This window comes from Hyaena hyaena, unplaced genomic scaffold (genome assembly GCF_003009895.1).
Source record: "Hyaena hyaena isolate Hyena2069 unplaced genomic scaffold, ASM300989v1 scaffold_186, whole genome shotgun sequence".
Classification (NCBI taxonomy): Eukaryota; Metazoa; Chordata; class Mammalia; order Carnivora; family Hyaenidae; genus Hyaena; species Hyaena hyaena.
The window spans coordinates 1,076,752-1,084,260 of record NW_024080818.1 but is presented as its reverse complement, the minus strand read 5'-3'; the positions used below and the strand labels follow the sequence as shown (position 1 = coordinate 1,084,260).

At 39.0% G+C, this 7,509-nt stretch overlaps 1 pseudogene; it reads right to left on the bottom strand.

Moving 5' to 3' along the window:
• Positions 1–391: 391 nt before the first annotated feature.
• LOC120237647 lies at positions 392–7,114 on the bottom strand (annotated as a pseudogene).
• Between the last annotated feature and the right edge of the window lie 395 nt (positions 7,115–7,509).

Below are 7,509 nucleotides of genomic sequence, written 5' to 3'. Positions count from 1 at the left end.
TGATGAGTACTAACTATCCACACTCACACAAAGACACAGCGTAATCTCTGAGCCAATATACAGAGAAAGGAGGGGGAAAGATAGAATTCTATGCACTACAACACAAGAGCCTCGTATGCTCTAGCTTCCAGTAGAGCTAAGGGAGCAAAAGGATTTTCTTTTTCCCCCACAGAACAAGGTGGTATTGAGCTCATAAAGTTTTTGTTAAGACAGGAAGGGATAATCCTCCGGACCCCTCCTCAGGTACACTGAGAACCATGGTATAAAGGAAAAGAAAAGAGACTTCAAAAAACAGGGCAAATGAGCATAAGAAGAGGGGGCAAAAAGATTGCAACTTGCTCCCAGGGACTGGAGAAAATTAAAAGAAAGGTTCAGATCTATCAGCGTTTCGTTAGTCATCTTCTCCTTCCTCCCTCTCACCATCATCTTCTTCTTCTTCACCTTCATCCTCACTTCCTTCTTCATCAATATCTTCCAATCCTTCATCATCATCATCATCTTCTTCTGCTTCCCTTTCTTCATCATCCATATTGGGAACGAAGTAGTACTGTAATGGATTTGGCCAAATATCATCTTTGATAACCTCTCCTAACTCATCTGCACCTGTTTCAGAATGGTCAGTAAACCAGGTGAAGAAGCTCTCTGGTTCCTCACGCTGTCTCTCCCGCTGGCTTTATTCTGCACTTGACTTGAACGTCTGGTCACATCCTTTCCAGATTTCCATTTGATTTCAGTGGTCTTTGAAGATGCATCACCGCTTTCATTCAGATGAAATTCTTTGGACAGAACTTTCTGCTCAGGGTAAGGGTTTTCATCAAAATAAAAATCTATTCTGTAATCTGATTTAATTAGTATATTCAAATTCTGTCACTTCAACTCTTGTCAAATGATGCAGCCACTCTACATCCTCACCCCAAGCAGTGCAGACACTTGTGGGTGGTTGGCAAATGTTTTAACCAAAAATTTGAGATTTTGGTCACTAATCCTGACCTCTTCTGAAAAGATGGGTGACAGAGTTTGTTCTATTTCTGTTCTACTTTCAAATTCTCCGTACTGGCTTGTTCATTAAGTTTGTCTATTTCATTTTGTACTTCATCAATATGTTTAATTGCTTCTTGTTCTTTTTCTCCCTTCAGAAACTGCTGAGGGGTTGGCGCCTCAGGAGAGAGTCAAAGTTTTTTGTTTGAGGTGGGAGTGAAGACTGGTGTTGGGTGCATGTTATGAGGAAAGTTCAGGAAACAAGTGCAGACTCATGTCTGGAAGCTTCAATTACTCCAGATATGTATTTATTTTATTTTATTTCTTAAGCTTTATCTAATTAAGTAATCTCTACACCTAACATGGGCCTCAAATTGATGACCCCAAGATCAAGAGTTGCATGCTCTTCCAACTGAGCCAGCCAGGTATACCAGATATGTTTTTTTTTTTTGCAAGAAAAGGAAACACTCAGATGCTGAAGTCCAGAAAAAAACATGGCTGGCTAACATTTTGATGCATAGTTTGTCAACTTGCATATACTTTTAAATCTCTGAATTACCATAGTCAGATCACCCAACTAGTCTGTCTAGAAGAAAGGCAGATGCTGAGAGGAACAATTACCAGGTTGATGACCCCCGCCCCCAACCCAGCTCCCCACTCCATGTCCAGGAACACTCTGAAGGACCATATCAATCAATTTCCAAACCCTTGCAAGAGTTTCTGTGCTGGTTGCTAAGTCTCCCCATTTGTCTCCAGTCAAACATTATTCCAAAGTTGGCCTTGGCCTCAGATCACCAACTGACAGGCAAAATACAAATACACGGTAAAAAGGAAAGGACCTCCCAAATTTTTGAAAGGGAAAAAACAACTTTCACTAAGGCTAACTCAGCGCAGCAGCTGGGCGAGTTCAGTGAGGAAGTACATATTCTGAACATGTGGCCTCCATATTTTGAAAAGTCAGCTCATGCTGAAGAAATTTATATCTACCAGGGGGAAAAATAATGTCTCTTGGTAGATTTTACAAATGCAAGCAGTTGAAAATGTATGTTCATGGACATGTCCAGACTCATTTTACATATAGAATATCTACAAACCTGAACATTTTAAGAATATTTACTAGAAAATGATGTTTTAACTATAAGTAGTATCCTCAAGAGAGAATTAAAAAAAAATAATTAAGGTTGTAATTCAAGAAATAAATACAATAAAAATGTATAGCCCGAGAATGAAAAACAATTCTTAGACATTAAAAATATGGTAGTTTAAGCAGAAAATTTAAAAACAAATTGAAAGATAAAATCAAAGAAATCTCAAGGATAGTAGAAAATGCAAGTTGATTGAAAATGTGAAAGAATGGCTAAATTGTAACGTATAAATCCAAGAGGCTAATGTTTAATGACTGGAAGCTCCAGAGAGAACAGATGAAACAAAAGGAAAATATAAACAAAAAAAACAATAAAAAAGAAATTCTCAGCTGAAAGACAGGAGTCTCTAGACTGAAGAAAGAAGAAAAAAATGCTGGTATGTCAGATACAGTGAATGAAGAATGAACCACACTCAGTCACAATGGAACTGTGGGATTCTAGAATATCAAAGATTTTTAATAAGGTTTTATTTAAATTTCAGTTAACATACAGTGTAATGTTAGTTCCAGGAGTGCATTGTAGTGATTCAAAACTTATATACAATACCTAGTACTCATCACAACAAGTACCCTCTAATCCCCATAACCTATTTAACCCACTCTCCACCCAACTCCCCTCTGGTAACCATCACTTTGTTCTCTATAGTTAAGAGTCTGTTTCTTAGTTTGCCTCTCTCAGAGTCTCTCTCTTTTTCGCTATGCTGGTTTGTTTTATTTCTTAAATTCCACATATGAGTGAAATCATATGGTATTTGTTTTTCTCTGACTTATTTCACTTAGCATTATACTCTGTAGCTCCATTCATATCATTACAAATGGCAAGATTTCATTTTTTTATGGCCAAGTAATATTCCATTGTGTATACCACATCTTTTATTCATTCATTAGCTGATGGACACTTGAGCTGTTTCCATAGTTTGACTATTTATTGTAGATAATGCTGCTATAAACACTGGGGTGCATGTGTCCCTTTGAATTAGCATTTTTGTATCCTTTGGGTAGTGCAATTTCTGGATTGTAGGGCAGTTCTATTTTTAACTTTTTGAGGAACCTCCATACTGCTTTCCAGAGTGGCTGCAGTAGTTTGCATTTTCACCAACACATTCTGTGCTCATGAATCGGAAGAACAAATACTGTTAAAATGTCTCTACTACCCAAGGCAATGTACACATGTAATGCGATCCCTATCATAATACCCAAGATCTCTTAAAATCCAAAAATTTTCAGAGAGAAAAAATAAATTATCTTCTCTTTTAAAAAATCAGATTGGCATTAAACTTCTCTTTATTTATTTTTAATTTTTAAAAAAATATTTATTTTTGAGAGAGAGAGAGAGATAGAGTGTGAGTAGGGGAGGGGCAGAGAGAGACACATAATCTGAAGCAGAATCCAAGCTCCAAGCTGTCAATATAGAGCCTGATGTGGGGCTTGAACTCATGAACCACGAGATCATGATCTGAGCTGAAGTCAGACGCCCTATGACTGAGCCATTCAGGTGCCCCAAACTTCTTTTTAGCAATACCAAATGCTACAAGACAATGAAACTCTGCCTTCAAAGTTCTGAGAGAAAATTATTTTAAGTTAAATATTCAATATTCAATCAAATTATTAATTAAATTTGATAGAATAAAGACATTCTAAGTCAAGGAAGAACTCAGTAAGTTTACTTCCCATATTCCTGTTCGATGGAAGTGATTCAAGGATGTGTTCCAGCAAAACAAGGGAATAAACTAAAAATTTGTGGAACTCAAGAAACAAGCCAGTCAAGAGAAAATAGAAGGAAGACCTAGGGTGACAAATTTTCACCAACTAACTGCATGTAAAACCCAAAAATCTAGTTTTTAGCTGGTGGAACAAGGGCTGCAAAAGGTAGGTCTCTGGAAAGAAAATGTATATAAGTAGAAAGAATTCAGATTTGATATTATCTTGAATAAGTTGGAATATCAAGTTGTAAAAAATGCAGCAACACAAGAAATGGGGTGGGGCAAACGAGGCAATTAGAAATCCCAAGAAACACACAAGGCTATGCAAAAAAGATATGTAACTATAGTATACTATGGGGCTGATCTGTGATCAATCTTTATACAGAAAAATGTTGTAAACACTGTTGACCAATTTGCAGCTCTTGGAATCAACCCACAATCCAGGCATAAGGAACACTTCGGTCTGGTGGTAGAACAAAATGTGTGTTTCCTTTCTTGACAATATAAGTTAAAATTAAGGATGTAAGGGGTACCTGGGTGGCTAGGTGGGTAAAGTGTCCGACTGTTGGTTACAGCTCAGGTCATGATCTCACAGTATGTGAGTCCAAGCCCCACATTAGACTCTGCACTGACAGAGCAGAACCTGCTTGGGAATCTCTCTCCTACCTACCCCCTCCCTGGCTTGTGCTCTCTCTAAATAAATAAATATGTTAAAAATTTTTCAAAAAAAGTTAAGCATTTAAATATGGTAGAAAGGAATACAGAGATGAAGGAAAGGATAAGGACATTTATATATTCACCTCACGAAGTGAAGAGTCAAGATATAGTGCCAGGAGGGGCACCTGGGTGGCTCAGTTGGTTGAGTGTCCTACTTTGGCTCAGGTCATGATCTCACGGTTTGTGGGTTCGAGCCCCGCGTCGGGCTCTGTGCTGACAACTAGCTCAGAGCCTGGAGCCTGCTTCAGAATCTGTATCCCCTCTCTCTCTGACCCTCCCCTGCTCACGCTGCCTCTCTCTCTCTCTCTCAGAAATAAAAACATTAAAATAAATTTTTTTTTAAAAAGAAAGAAATAGTGCCAGGGGTTAATGGAATTAAAAATAAGGAGGGGTGCCTGGGTGGCTTAGTCGGTTGAGCGTCCGACTTTCACTTAGGTCATGATCTCGCGGTTCGTGGGTTCAAGCCCTGCGTCAGGCTCTGTGCTGACTGCCAGCTCAGAGCCTGGAGCCTGTTTCAGTCTGTGACTCCCTCTCTCTCTGACCCTCCCCTGCTCACGCTGTCTCTCTCTCTCTCCTAGGAATAAATAAAACATTAAAAAAAAAAAAAAAGGATGTGACTATATAAAACTGTATCTTATATAGTTACAAAGGCAACTAATAGAAAGGATCTAGAAATAATGACATAATCATACTGAAGTGGAGGAGAAGAAGGCGGAGTTTGGAAGATGGAAGATAAGTGAATTAAATCCGTGCCTGTCTTCAAAGAAATCAACAGAGATTGTCTTAAATTTTTAAATAAAGATATAAGAAAGGAAAAATAATCCATTGATGAGTTTATAATAGATAAAAGCCAAGTGTATGACAACGATAGCACAAAGGCCAGGCCAGGAGAAACAGAGCTGTGTTGAAGATTCTTACACCACACATGTAATGGTATATCATCACTTAAAGGAAGATTATGATAAGTGAAAGAGGTACAAAATATTTCTGCTTCCACTCAAATGGACTCAGAGGGACTAGATTTACCATCTTGCCTGAAACAACAAAAACATCAGACAAAATATATGAAAAAATGGCACCCAACGCATTGGACTTTAGGCAATTAAGGACAATGATCATTGAAAGAGAAAAGAGAGAATATATGTCTATACAAACACGTGAGCACAAATATTTATAGCAACTCTATTGGTAATAGCCCTAAAGTGCAAACAACCCTATTGTCCACCAAAAGATGAATAAAAACAAACTGTGTTACATGCATAGAATGGAACGTACCACATAGCAGTAAAAAAGAATGAACTATAGATACACATAATTACATGGATGAGTCTCAAATTAATTATGCTGAGTAATGGAAGCTCCCCTGTCCCAAACTGTATATACTGTAAGATCTCATTTATATAAGTTTGTAGAAAAAGGAAACTAATCCAGGTGACAAAAAGCAGATCGAGGACTGTAGAGAGAGGTATGAGGGATGATTTTAAAGGGGCATGAAGAAAGTTCCAGGTGTGATGGATATGTTCACTCTCTTGATCGTGGTGATAGTTTCATGGTGTACATACCATGTCAGGAAGTTTCGAGTTGTTCACTTTAAACATAGGTGGTTTATTTTATGTCAATTATACCTCCATGGTTAAAAAAGAAAGGAAGATACTGCATAAACATTATGGCAATAAACAATAATACATGACACATATATTACATATATCTATGTATATTTATACATGTAACATATATAACACATAACAAGTACATAAAAATATATCACAAATAACAAAATAATAAACAGTATGTCATAAATATCCTCTTTTTAAATGTTTATTTATTTTGAGAGAGAGAGAGAGAGAGCATGAGCAGGGTAGGGGCAGAGAGAGGGAGAGAGAGATCCCAAGCAGGCTTCATGCTGTCAGTGCAGGGCCCGACATGGGGCTCGATCTCACCAACTGTGAGCCAAAATCAGGAAGCTCTAACCAATCGAGCCCCCCAGGTGTCTCTGTCATAAATATATTCTTTTAGAGATATGGTACCTACCAAAAGAGCTAAAAAGAAAAACTGTTAAAAGTGGTTCCCCAGGCGAGAGATTGGGGAAAGGGGTTATTCAAGGGGAGGACAGGGAACTGCTTCTTAGTATAAGCCCTTCTGGCTTAGTTCATTTTTAACATCGTCCATGTATGTCACTTTGGAGGCACAAAGAAGCAGAGGCTAGGACAGCATTTGACATGCCAGAGATTTACTGAGAGGAAGCCTAGGAAGGACAGAGGGCGATAAGAGTAGGAATAGACCAAGAGAGGGTCAGACTGTCATCAGGGCCGCCTCATGTGAAAGGAGAGGGGGAAGTAAAGATTGGATAGGAAGAGCCTCAGAACCTGGCACAGTTCTGAGAAAGCCTGGACAGGCTGATGGGGGAGGGTCTGCACAAAAGTCGCCCATGAGAGGAATCCTGTGTCAGGCAGGGTGGACCGGTGCTGGTACCCAGACTGCAGTGTTCAGTGAGTGGCTGCCGGCAGCCCAGATGGGTGGGGCTCGGCGTGATTGCTGTGGCCTCCAAAGACGTGGCAGCTGGGCTTGCCATCCCGCCAGACATCCACAGCAGGTTCTTGTGAAGGGACATCTGAACAACGTATCTCTGTGGCTGCCACAGCACGCACCGAATGGATGTTTACCTTGTTCAAAAAGTTTTTTAAGAGAAGAATTAATTCCTCTAATCAACAGGTGAAATGAATAAGCATCCAAGTCACCCTGTCTCTTTTTCTTTTTTTTCCTGCTTTTTTCCCTGAGCAATTCTATACATTATTCAGTGCTCATCATTATAAGGGTACTCTTTTTTTTTAAATTTTTTATTTTTAATTTATTTTGAGAGCAAGAGAGAGAAGTGCAGAGAGAGAATCCTACAGAGCCCGAGGCAGGGCTCAAACTCACAGACCTTGAGATCAAGACCTGAGCAGGAATCAAGAGTTGGACGCTTAA